General features: G+C 38.9%; 1 pseudogene; it reads left to right on the forward strand.

Moving 5' to 3' along the window:
* Window positions 1–577: 577 nt before the first annotated feature.
* LOC138851206 (UDP-glucosyltransferase 2-like) overlaps window positions 578–13,851 on the forward strand; it is a 48,352-nt pseudogene continuing 35,078 nt past the window's right edge.

Below are 13,851 nucleotides of genomic sequence, written 5' to 3' on the forward strand. Positions count from 1 at the left end.
CTGATGTTTACTTTTCACTTTGGTCTACACATAAACATCACTACAAACACCATGCTACCAACATAAACATCACTACAAACACCATGCTACCAACATAAACATCACTACAAACACCATGCTACCAACATAAACATCACTACAAACACCATGCTACCAACATAAACATCACTACAAACACCATGCTACCAACATAAACATCACTACAAACACCATGCTACCAACACACATATATACATACATGTGTGAACGTTCTCGTAAGTATATCTACACTCTCCCACACCATTGTATAAATTAAACAATAATATTTAATAGTGTAAGAGCCTTAAGAAAATTCTTAATTATATAATTTCAAATTTCTTAAGAAAATTGAATGAGGGTTACAATATTTGGATGAAATATTTTGGGAAAGGATGTAAATATGAGAGACTTGTGTTTAAGACAGAGAAAATATTCTTATAAATCATCTTAATGAGCACTTTGTTTAAGTAGAATAAATTCATTAATGACATAAAAACATTCACCACCACAGATGCAAAACAAAAACTTTCGGTGATGAACATAAAAACTGTCAACTTGGATGATTCGATCTCTTGACAATAAGAATTTTGGTGGTGGCTGCCACAACCTGGCCAGTACGACGCCACAACCTGGCCAGTACGACGCCACAACCTGGCTAGTACGAAGCCACAACCTGGCCAATACGACGCCACAACCTGGTCAATACGACGCCACAACCTGGCCAGTACGACGCCACAACCTGGCCAGTACGACGCCACAACCTGGCCAGTACGACTGTGTGTTAATGTCTATCATACTGTTGTTATATATTGTGATGTATGAATGTTAACATATATTACACACTGAATGTTGTGGTGCACTATGTTGCAGAGGTATATGGCACACTGAATGTTGTGGTGCACTATGTTGCAGAGGTATATGGCACACTGAATGTTGTGGTGCACTATGTTGCAGAGGTATATGGCACACTGAATGTTGTGGTGCACTATGTTGCAGAGATATATGGCACACTGAATGTTGTGGTGCACTATGTTGCAGAGGTATATGGCACACTGAATGTTGTGGTGCACTATGTTGCAGAGATATATGGCACACTGAATGTTGTGGTGCACTATGTTGCAGAGGTATATGGCACACTGAATGTTGTGGTGCACTATGTTGCAGAGATATATGGCACACTGAATGTTGTGGTGCACTATGTTGCAGAGATATATAGCACAAAGTCAGTAAGTGCTGAAAAACACACAATTGAATGAAAAAGTTTGTTTCACAGGTGAAAGTTCCTCTCTGTTATAATGTGTTTTTCACCACCTTCGGTGTGTTGTGATGTGTATAAAGTCTGTCTGATACACCAGAGTTAACACTGTATGTAACCTCTTTAGTAAATATCTGATAATAAACTTCTTGGCAGGATTCTATCCTTAGAATTCTGTTGGTAGGATTCAAGTGTATAAGACTGAACGCAATCGGAAGAACACAGCTGGAAGGATTGTTACCCGAGAACTATTGGTAGAAGACCTCTGTTGGAAATATAGTGCTGGCAGGACTCTGTTGGTAAAAGACTTTAGGTAGTGGTTCGTTTACGTATAAGATGAATTATGTCAGCTGGTATTATAGTAACACATGAAACAGTATAGTGACACACAAAGGCAATAAAGTAACATTTAAAAACAGTATAATAACACAAAAAGCAGTATAGTGACACATAAAACAGCATAGTGACACATAAATAAGAATAATAACACATAAAACAGCATAGCATATAGTGACATATAATACAATATAGTAACGCATAAAACAGCAAAAAACATATAAAACAAATATATAACGTGAAACAGTACAACAACACAGAACAGTATAATGTAAGAGAAACAAATATAAATAACAATGTTGCAACACAAGACCAGAACAGTAACACAGAAGACCAGTACAGTAACACAGAAGACCAGTACAGTAACACAGAAGACCAGTACAGTAACACAGAAGACCAGTACAGTAACACAGAAGACCAGCACAGTAACACAGAAGACCAGTACAGTAACACAGAAGACCAGTACAGTAACACAGAAGACCAGTACAGTAACACAGAAGACCAGTACAGTAACACAGAAGACCAGTACAGTAACACAGAAGACCAGTACAGTAACACAGAAGACCAGTACAGTAACACAGAAGACCAGTACAGTAACACAGAAGACCAGTACAGTAACACAGAAGACCAGTACAGTAACACAGAACACCAGTACAGTAACACAGAACACCAGTACAGTAACACAGAAGACCAGTACAGTAACACAGAAGACCAGTACAGTAACACAGAAGACCAGTACAGTAACACAAGACCAGCACAGTAATACAGACGACCAGTACAGTAACACAGAAGACCAGTACAGTAACACAGAAGACCAGTACAGTAACACAGAAGACCAGTACAGTAACACAGAAGACCAGTACAGTAACACAGAAGACCAGTACAGTAACACAGAAGACCAGTACAGTAACACAGAAGACCAGTACAGTAACACAGAAGACCAGCACAGTAACACAGAAGACCAGTACAGTAACACTGAAGACCAGTACAGTAACACAGAAGACCAGCACAGTAACACAGAAGACCAGTACAGTAACACAGAAGACCAGTACAGTAACACAGAAGACCAGTACAGTAACACAGAAGACCAGTACAGTAACACAGAAGACCAGTACAGTAACACAGAAGACCAGTACAGTAACACAGAAGACCAGTACAGTAACACAGAAGACCAGTACAGTAACACTGAAGACCAGTACAGTAACACAGAAGACCAGTACAGTAACACAGAAGACCAGTACAGTAACACTGAAGACCAGTACAGTAACACAGAAGACCAGCACAGTAACACAGAAGACCAGTACAGTAACACTGAAGACCAGTACAGTAACACAGAAGACCAGCACAGTAACACAGAAGACCAGTACAGTAACGCTGAAGACCAGTACAGTAACACAGAAGACCAGCACAGTAACACAGAAGACCAGTACAGTAACACAGAAGACCAGTACAGTAACACAGAAGACCAGCACAGTAACACAGAAGACCAGTACAGTAACACAGAAGACCAGTACAGTAACACTGAAGACCAGTACAGTAACACAGAAGACCAGCACAGTAACACAGAAGACCAGTACAGTAACACAGAAGACCAGTACAGTAACACAGAAGACCAGTACAGTAACACAGAAGACCAGCACAGTAACACAGAAGACCAGTACAGTAACACAGAAGACCAGTACAGTAACACAGAAGACCAGTACAGTAACACAGAAGACCAGCACAGTAACACAGAAGACCAGCACAGTAACACAGAAGACCAGTACAGTAACACAGAAGACCAGTACAGTAACACAGAAGACCAGTACAGTAACACAGAAGACCAGTACAGTAACACAGAAGACCAGTACAGTAACACAGAAGACCAGTACAGTAACACAGAAGACCAGTACAGTAACACAGAAGACCAGTACAGTAACACAGAAGACCAGTACAGTAACACAGAAGACCAGTACAGTAACACAGAAGACCAGTACAGTAACACAGAAGACCAGTACAGTAACACAGAAGACCAGCACAGTAACACAGAAGACCAGTACAGTAACACAGAAGACCAGTACAGTAACACAGAAGACCAGTACAGTAACACAGAAGACCAGTACAGTAACACAGAAGACCAGTACAGTAACACAGAAGACCAGTACAGTAACACAGAAGACCAGTGCAGTAACACAGAAGACCAGTACAGTAACACAGAAGACCAGCACAGTAACACAGAAGACCAGTACAGTAACACAGAAGACCAGTACAGTAACACAGAAGACCAGTACAGTAACACAGAAGACCAGTACAGTAACACAGAAGACCAGTACAGTAACACAGAAGACCAGTACAGTAACACAGAAGACCAGTACAGTAACACAGAAGACCAGTACAGTAACACAGAAGACCAGTACAGTAACACAGAAGACCAGTACAGTAACACAGAAGACCAGTACAGTAACACAGAAGACCAGTACAGTAACACAGAAGACCAGTACAGTAACACAGAAGACCAGTACAGTAACACAGAAGACCAGTACAGTAACACAGAAGACCAGTACGGTAACACAGAAGACCAGTACAGTAACACAGAAGACCAGTACAGTAACACAGAAGACCAGTACAGTAACACAGAAGACCAGTACAGTAACACAGAAGACCAGTACAGTAACACAGAAGACCAGTACAGTAACACAGAAGACCAGTACAGTAACACAGAAGACCAGTACAGTAACACAGAAGACCAGTACAGTAACACAGAAGACCAGTACTGTAACACAGAAGACCAGTACAGTAACACAGAAGACCAGTACAGTAACACAGAAGACCAGTACAGTAACACAGAAGACCAGTACAGTAACACAGAAGACCAGTACAGTAACACAGAAGACCAGTACAGTAACACAGAAGACCAGTACAGTAACACAGAAGACCAGTACAGTAACACAGAAGACCAGTACAGTAACACAGAAGACCAGTACAGTAACACAGAAGACCAGTACAGTAACACAGAAGACCAGTACTGTAACACAGAAGACCAGTACAGTAACACAGAAGACCAGTACTGTAACACAGAAGACCAGTACAGTAACACAGAAGACCAGTACTGTAACACAGAAGACCAGTACAGTAACCCAGAAGACCAGTACTGTAACACAGAAGACCAGTACAGTAACACAGAATACCAGTACTGTAACAGGGAAGACCAGTACAGTAACACAGAAGACCAGTACTGTAACACAGAAGACCAGTACAGTAACACAGAAGACCAGTATACTAAACACAGAAGTCCAGTACAATAACACAGAAACCAGTACAGTAACACAGAAACCAGTACAGTAACACAGAAGACCAGTACACTAACACAAGACAAGTATAGTAACACAGAAGACCAGTATACTAAACACAGAAGACCAGTGCAATAACACAGAAGTTCAGTACAGTAACACAAAAACCAGTACAGTAACACAGAAGACCAGTACAGTAACACAGAAGACCAGTACAGTAACACAAGACAAGTATAGTAACACAGAAGACCAGTATACTAAACACAGAAGACCAGTACAGTAACACAGAAGACCAGTTGTTCAACTTGTCCAACCTTTGGACGAAGACCTACTTCTACTAGTGGACGGTACCACTATGACCTCGCCTCCTCTTGCTTCGCCTCACCTGACTACAGTATATAAGCCACGTCTACGGCGCTATGCTGTACATTCTACAAGATTGATGGACTGAACACATCGACTCCAGGCTGAGGGACTGATTACCTCAAACTTCACCTCTCCTTACACCTTTCTACTTTGTATTGGACTGATAAAGGAGGGTTTGGGATACTGGCAGTTTGGATGGATGTGTAATAGGACGGTATATATATAATTGGGGCCCTGATATTATATTCTATATGGAATTTACTATATTATTTCAGGTCAGTTTTCATATTGTATCTTTATATATGTTGATAAATTAGATACATGTGCAACTCTTGGGTATCTTTATAGAGGAAACGTTTCGCCACACAGTGGCTTCATCAGTCCATACAAAGGAGAATCGTGAAGAGCAGGAGGAGAACGAGGTAATCAGTCCCTCAACCTTGGGTCGATGTGGTCAGTCTATCAATCTTAAATAGAATACAGCATATGAGCGGAGATGTAGCTTATATACTGTAGACAGGAGAGGTGCAGGAGTCGTAGGTGGTGTCACATTTGTTCAATGTGGAAGTAGGTCGTGCCCAAGATACCCAAGAGTTGCACATGTGTCTAATTTATCAACGTGTCGGTTCTGTGAACCATTCATCTACAATCTTTATATATGTTTCTAAACTGTTGTATCTGGGCGCCTCTGCAAAAACAGTGATTATGTATGAGTGAGGTGAAAGCGTTGAACGATGATGAAAGTTTTTTTCGTTTTGGGGATTTTTTCTTTCTTTTTTGGGTCACCCTGCCTCGATGGGTGACGGCCGACTTGTTGAAATATATATATATATATATATATATATATATATATATATATATATATATATATATATATATATATATATATATATATATATATATATATATATGCAAAACAACCACTCTGAAAGAATAGAGAAATTCCAAGCGCTTTCGTGACTACTCACATTATCAAGGAACTATGAAAGTAAAGCATCCAAGGAAGCTATATAAGGGGTCTGGCCAGCACCTCACTATCAGATCCCACAACGGTTTAAACACCTGACGCGCGCCGACCCAACTTGGAAAGGTCCTTGGCACAACTCACCCCACAAACTATTCTACCCAAGAAATAAGAAATTTTAAAGATTATTTGTCCATTTCTTGGGTAGAATAGTTTGTGGGGTGAGTTGTGCCAAGGACCTTTCCAAGTTGGGTCGGCGCGCGTCAGGTGTTTAAACCGTTGTGGGATCTGATAGTGAGGTGCCGACCAGACCCCTTATATAGCTTCCTTGGATGCTTTACTTTCATAGTTCCTTGATAATGTGAGTAGTCACGAAAGCGCTTGGAATTTCTCTATTCTTTCAGAGTGGTTGTTTTGCATATTCTGAAATCACCTGTTTACTGTGATCTTATTGCATATATATATATATATATATATATATATATATATATATATATATATATATATATATATATATATATATATATATATATATATATATAATGCACTCGCACACACACACATATGTTCAACCACACTTATTTACTACACTTTCTTTAGTTTGTAGGAGTGCGTAATATATAGCAATACTTGAAGTATTTACTAGAATAAATTGTCATTGTAACTGTGAGATGAATGGTTTTGAAAACCGACAAGTTGAAGAATTGAGACACTTATGCAACATATGAGAATCTTTACTGAAGAAACGTTTCGCCACACAGTGGCTTCATCAGTCCTATACAAAGCAGGAAGGTATAAGGAGAGGAAGAGTTCGAGGTAATCAGTCCCTCAGCCTGGAATCGATGTGTTCAGTCTATCAATGCTGTAGAAAGTACAGCACAGGACCGTAGCAGTGGCTTAACTACTGTAGTCAGGTGAGGCGAAGCAGGAGGAAGCGGGGCCATAATGGAACCATCAACTAGTCTAAGTAGGTTTTCGTCCGAAGGTTGGACAAAGGTTTTCAAAACCATTCATCACATCTGTCAGACACTGCATCATCATGGGATCTTGATACAAAGAATTCTTCAGCACTTGTCCAACCTTTGGACGAAGACCTACTTAGACTAGTTGATGGCACCACCATAACCCCGCCTCCTCCTGCTTCGCCTCACCTGACTACAGTATATAAGCCACTGCTACCGTCCTTTGCTGTACTTTCTACAAGATTGATGGACTGAACACATCGACTCCAGGCTGAGGGACTGATTACCTCAAACTCCTCCTCTCCTTATACCTTCCTACTTTGTATAGGACTGTGGCGACAAGTATCTTCAATAAAGATTCCCATATGTTGCATTGTAACTGATTTTTTTCTTTGGGTTTCGACCTCCACCATGATTATGAAATCATGACAATAACCCCATATTAGTACAGAAGAGTGGAAAGCTGACATATTGTGTTGTATTTACATATTGTCGGTATTATCTAACATGGTAATATTCTCAGGAAAGTTTGTGAGAAGTTACAATGTTGTGACCATATACTGAGTGAAAATAAGTTTAGAAACATTCCTTTGCACAACTCTCAAGTTTCTTGACATCTGTTATAAGAATATTCATGGTGTCCAACAGCAACATTATACATTGTTTCTGCAAGTTTATGCTAGAAATTTCTTCTAAGAATATAATAATCCTGTTGTATTTGTTTCTCTCAACAAGACATTGCTTAGTACATTGTAGGTCATTACTTATATCTATTCCAATACTTATGCCTATTGATCTTCCATGATAATAAATCAATTAATATTGTAATCATCTGATAGTTGTCTCCAGTTAAAGTTTACATTACAATAAATACATAGATATTATTTATTATGAACTTAAGTCTCCATTACAAGCTTCTGTCATGCTCATGACTTTCATGTTCATGACTGTCATGTTCATGACTGTCATGCTCATGACTTTCATGTTCATGACTGTCATGTTCATGACTGTCTGAAAAGTCTGTAGATGACTCAGAATTTAATCGTATCATTAGGATGAATTTCATCATAGAAGACTTATTAGCATCCACATTATCTTCGTTAATAGTGATTTTATTTTTCTTCTATAGATGCATTTCTCAATAATTTATCTTTAATAAACAAATTGTTTCCATGAACTACCAGTTCATATAGAATGTGATACCGGCTTTGTAAGTCAATGTTTTACTTATGTATAAATAATAGCCGCTTACTCGGAATTAACATTCCTTTAATTTCTCTCTTGGAATTTGTATTACCACAATTATCAGATGTTAGAGGATATGAGTTGATCCTTAACTTAATCCTGCAAGAGTAGCTCAGGATGGAGGAATGACTAACTCGTTCCTGCTGTGAATCTGTCAGTCTCGTCCTCCTTTGTCACCACGGCTTCTTCCCTCACTCTTCCTTTACCTGTATCGTCCATACCTTCCCTTCCTCTACTAGTCATGTAGTTGCAGGTCCTATATCACTGTGATGTGGACCAGTAACTTGAAATTTCAACCAGCCTCTATCACTGCTGAAATTATCACTGATGTCTATAAAATGTACTTTGTAATCTGACTTACATATGTCTTATAATTATCTTCAGTCCAGTTATCAAAATAAGAGATAGTTATTAAGATTGCAATATAGTTAACCCTATTTTCCTTCTTGTTATTCTAAATTAAGGTAATGTATTTTTCAAAATCATCCTTTGATCTTCCTCTCTCTATTATTTGTTCCTAAACGTGTCCCCACATATCACAACATCAAATAACATCAGTCATCCCAGGAAATCATATAGTTCTGCTTTTTTTTTTTTAATTTTTATGAACAAAATTACAATATTCTAAATTTTAAGAACAATATTACTACCTCCCAACACTAGTTTGTCCAGCACAGCGAATTTTCTATTGGTCACCATTTCATTAGCAGTTGGTGTCAAGCTGCTGGGCTTGGTGCCATTCCTTACTTCTTGGAATGTATTAGTCGTTGTATTCGAGGTTTGTGAGCTTTCTGATCATCGTCATGGTCAACCTCTTTTGTGTTCGCTCATATAAATCATTCCTCTGCACCGATTACATCTGTGATGTGACAAGAGACAAAATTATCTTTCCCACCAGGAAGGAACTGAAAAAAAAGTCACTGAAAGGATAATCTCCGTGGAGACACCACGATCACGAAGACGTATAGAGGTCTTCTACCTATAGTCTTCTGGTAACAGTCCTTCCAGTAGCATTCTTCCAGTAGAGTCCAGTCTTATACACCTGAATCCTACCAACTGAATCCTAAGAAAAAAATCCTACCAATAAGTGTTCTATCAGGTATTTACCAAACAGGTTACGTACAGTGTTATTAACTCTGGTGCAACAGACAAACTTTATACACATCACAACACAACGATGGTGGTGAAAAAAAAATAACAGAGAGAAACTTTCACCTGTGAAACAAACTTCTTCATTCAACAGCTCCCCTCTGAAATTGTATCTTTATCAGAAGTTACTGGCACCACAACAATGATACATCACAGTACATAACAACAGTATGGGAGACATTAACACACAGTCGTGCTGGACAGGTTGTGGCAGCCACCACCAAAATTCTTATTGTCGAGAAATCGAATCATCCAAGTTGACAGTTTTTTTGTTCATCACCGAAAATTTTAGTTTTGCATCTGTGGCAGTGAATTTCTTTTTTTTTTTTTACTTCATTAATGAAGATGTGAAAGAAGAGTATTTGTGAAAACTGGGAGACTTATTTAATGAATAATTCTGCTTAACAAAGTGTTTATTAAGATGATTTATAAGAATATCTTCTTTGTCTTAAACACAAGTCTTTCAAGTTAATCACTTCTTCACATATTTACATCTTTTCCCAAAATATATCATCAAAATATTGTACTCCTCATTCCATCTTATTAAGAAAATTGAAATTATTGGAAATTTAAAATGGATTAAGGTTGAAGTGTGACACAGTTGTAATAAAGTACTGCAATAATTCATGACTGTGTCCATAATGTTTATTAGAGAAGAAAAGGAAAAAAAATTAAAAAACGTAATAATTATAGTAGAATAAGAGTGTTGAAAATACCAGGTAAAGTGTGTGTCAGAAATGTGATTGTTAAAGTGATGGTAAAGACAAAATATGTGTAACAAAGAAGACTGTGAATTCAGAAAATGAAGGGAATATGTGGATCATGTGTAAACACTGAAATACATAAGTGAAGAACACTTATGTAAAGGAAAGCAGCATTTAAGTGGATACATATACATGACACTCATCCATGCTCAACAATATCTAAACATTTCACTAAGCCATACACAATAATACATATACATGACACTCATCCATACACAATAACATGTACACGTGACACTCATACACAATACATAAACATTGTACTCATTCATACATAACATGTACACATGACATACAACACATAATATGTAAACATGACACCTATACACAATAACACATAGGAATTACATTTATTCATATATACTAACATACATAATAACATGTCTTATATATTCTGAATATTGAAGCACATAAATATTTCTGTATTTCCCTTACATAGTCTCTACTGTATTGTTTAATTTTAACCACTATGTGGACGAGTACAGGAATGTCTATGAGAATGTTGTCACATGTATGTGCGCATGAGTGTTCATGGCAGGTGTTCCGGGTGAGGTGTGTGTGCGTATGTATGTGTGACCTCATATATGTTAAAGTGAGAAGAGAGAATTGTGTACATTGCTGTTTACATGTGTGCGTATTTGTAATACCTGGGATTGTGTGTGTGTGTTATGCATACAAGTGTATGTATAATGGTGTATGCGTAAGGTGCGTGTGTTGAAACGTATAAATGTACGCATAAATACTTATATACGTGTATATTTGTCGGCTTGTTAGCCTTTGAGTGTAAAATGCAAAAGACGAATAAATAAATAAAAATGAAAAGAGTGTAATGCTGTCTTCAACACTTGGCAATTAATTTATATTAAATAAAACTCTCACAAATACTTTTAAACTGCAAAATAAGTAAAAAATAAACTTGTACTTGGTATAAATTCATAATGTAATATAAAAGGATTTCCAAAATTTTTATTAATTAGCCTCTCCTGGGTGGCCGAGCTGTGTACGAGCTTCGTCTCGTCCAGCTGACCTACTGTTCCAGACTGTCTTGGTGAGTGTAATTACTGGACGCAGTTTTCTGTGTGTCCCCTCCAGTAATTCCGCCCACCTGGACAGTCTCTACCGTTGACCAGCTAGATAAGACAAAGTTTCCATTCAGCAGGGTCACTGAGGGTGGCAACCGCTGACTCTGGGGAAGTGGGGAAGGGAGTCCACTCAGTGACACAAGTGGATTCCTGGAGACACTGATCCGGGGAAGGCACCGCCGACCTTAGGTAAGTGTGGAAGGGGAAACATCCGGGAGCGAACGGATGGATTCCTGGATACATGAGCTTGGGGAAGGTTGTAGTTGAGGCTGACCTTAGGTAAGTGGGGAAGGGGAGACATCCGGGAGCGAACGGATGGATTCCTGGATACATAAATCAAGGAAAGGCATGAATACCAGCAGTTGAGGCTGACCTTGGGTAAGTGGTGAAGGGAAGACATCTGGCGGTAGACGGATGGATTCCTGGATACATGAACCTGGGGATGGCAAGAATACAGGTTGGTAAGGCTGACCTTGGGGAAGTGTGGAAGGGAAAACATCCGGAGGCGGACGGTTGGATTCCTGGACACATGAACCTGGGGAAGGCTGAGGCTGGAAGGCAAAGGGAGAGAGACAGGCGATGCTGACCTTAGGGTAGTGAGGAAGGGGAGTCATCCGGACCCACGGATGGATTCCTGGACACATGAACCTGGGAAAGGCGAGGGGGGAACGCGGACCTTAAAGACGAACCACTGGTCTCCACGTGGCAAGGTCTGGTAACTCAGAGATAACCCTGAGGCTGACAGTGGTCACAAATAATAATTTTTTTTATTTATTAATTATAGTTTCGAATATTGTGTTATTCGCACTTCAGCCTCCCTGACAGTAGTCACGGTGGTGTTATTCCCACTCCAACCTCCGTGACTACTGTCACGGAGGTTGGAGTGGTCGCTAGCACCCAGTTCCTCTGAAATTTCTAAATTATTAACAAGGGATTCATTGTTTGCCAGAACTAAGTCTAGCAGGTTATTTCCCCTTGTAGGTTCTCTCACAAACTGCTTCAAAAAACAATCCTGAACTACTTCTAAGAAGTCGTATGATTCTAAATTCCCAGTCAAGAGATCCCAATCAATATGACTAAAGTTAAAGTCTCCTAGAATTACTACATTATCGTGCCTTGTGGCCTTAACAATTTCCTCCCATAGTAGTCTCCCTTGGTCCCTCCTCTGTACGTTTCCCAGTGCATTTATATAGATTCTGTAATACGGTGACCAGAACTGAGCAGCATAATCTAAATGAGGCCTAACGAAGGATATATGGAGTAGAAGAACAATCTCAGGATTTCTATTATTTATGCTTCTTCATGTGAAGCCAAGAATTCTGTTAGCTTTATTGCGAACGCTTATGGACTGTTGTCTTGGTTTCAGATTTCTGCTAACCAAAATTCCTAAATCCTTTTCGCAAGCAGTAATATTAAGATCTACATTATTTAGTTTATATGTGGCATGGTTATTTTACATATAGAACTTTGCATTTGTCTATATTAAACTGCATCTGCCACTTCTCCGACCATTGCATCAAATCATCCTTGAGTGCTCTAATGCCCTCATTAGAATGAATTGGAAGTCCTATTTTGGGGTCATCAGCAAATTTCCTTATGTCGCTATTTATTCCCATATCTATGTAGCTTATGTAAATTGTGAACAACAAGGGGCCGAACACTGACTCCTGTGGAACACCACTTGTGACGTGCCCCCATTCTGATTTCTCCCCACTTATGTAAACTTTCTGCTGCCTATTTGCCAACCATGCCTCTACCTAGAAAAATATTTATCCTATTCTGTGTGCCTTAAGTTTCCTTAGTAGCCTCTGATGTGGAACTCAATCAAAAGCCTTACTGAAGTCCATATACACAATATCATATTCCATACCATGATCTACCTCCTCAAATACTTTAGTGAAAAAAGTTAGTAAATTTGTAAAAAAAGGAACGCCCCTTTTTAAAGCCGTGTTGACATTCATTAATCAATTTATGCCTTTCAAGATGGCTACAAATTGTTTCGGCAATTGATTCCATAAATTTTCCCACTATGGAGGTAAGGCTTATTGGTCTATAGTTCTAAGCTAAGTACCTGTCACCTGCCTTGTAAATAGGTATTACATTTGTCATTTTCCACTTATCAGGCACTATGCCAATTTGTAGTGATATGTTAAAAAGATTATGTAAAGTAAAAGGACACAAGTGCAACTAATGTGACATTTATTGTGGCAACGTTTCGCTCTCCAGGAGCTTTATCAAGCCATTACAAACAATACATGGACACAGAGGGTATATAAAGGCTCTGAGTGAGGTGCAATACTAGTGAGGTAACATTTCGATGTTCACTAGTGGTAGTAGTAGTAGTAGTAGTGGTAGTCACAAAAGTAATACAATATGGTAGAGCAATTAATTCGTACATGAGTAACTACCACTACTACTACTACTACTACTACTACCACCAC

The sequence above is a fragment of the Cherax quadricarinatus genome, unplaced genomic scaffold (genome assembly GCF_038502225.1).
Source record: "Cherax quadricarinatus isolate ZL_2023a unplaced genomic scaffold, ASM3850222v1 Contig100, whole genome shotgun sequence".
NCBI lineage: Eukaryota > Metazoa > Arthropoda > Malacostraca > Decapoda > Parastacidae > Cherax > Cherax quadricarinatus.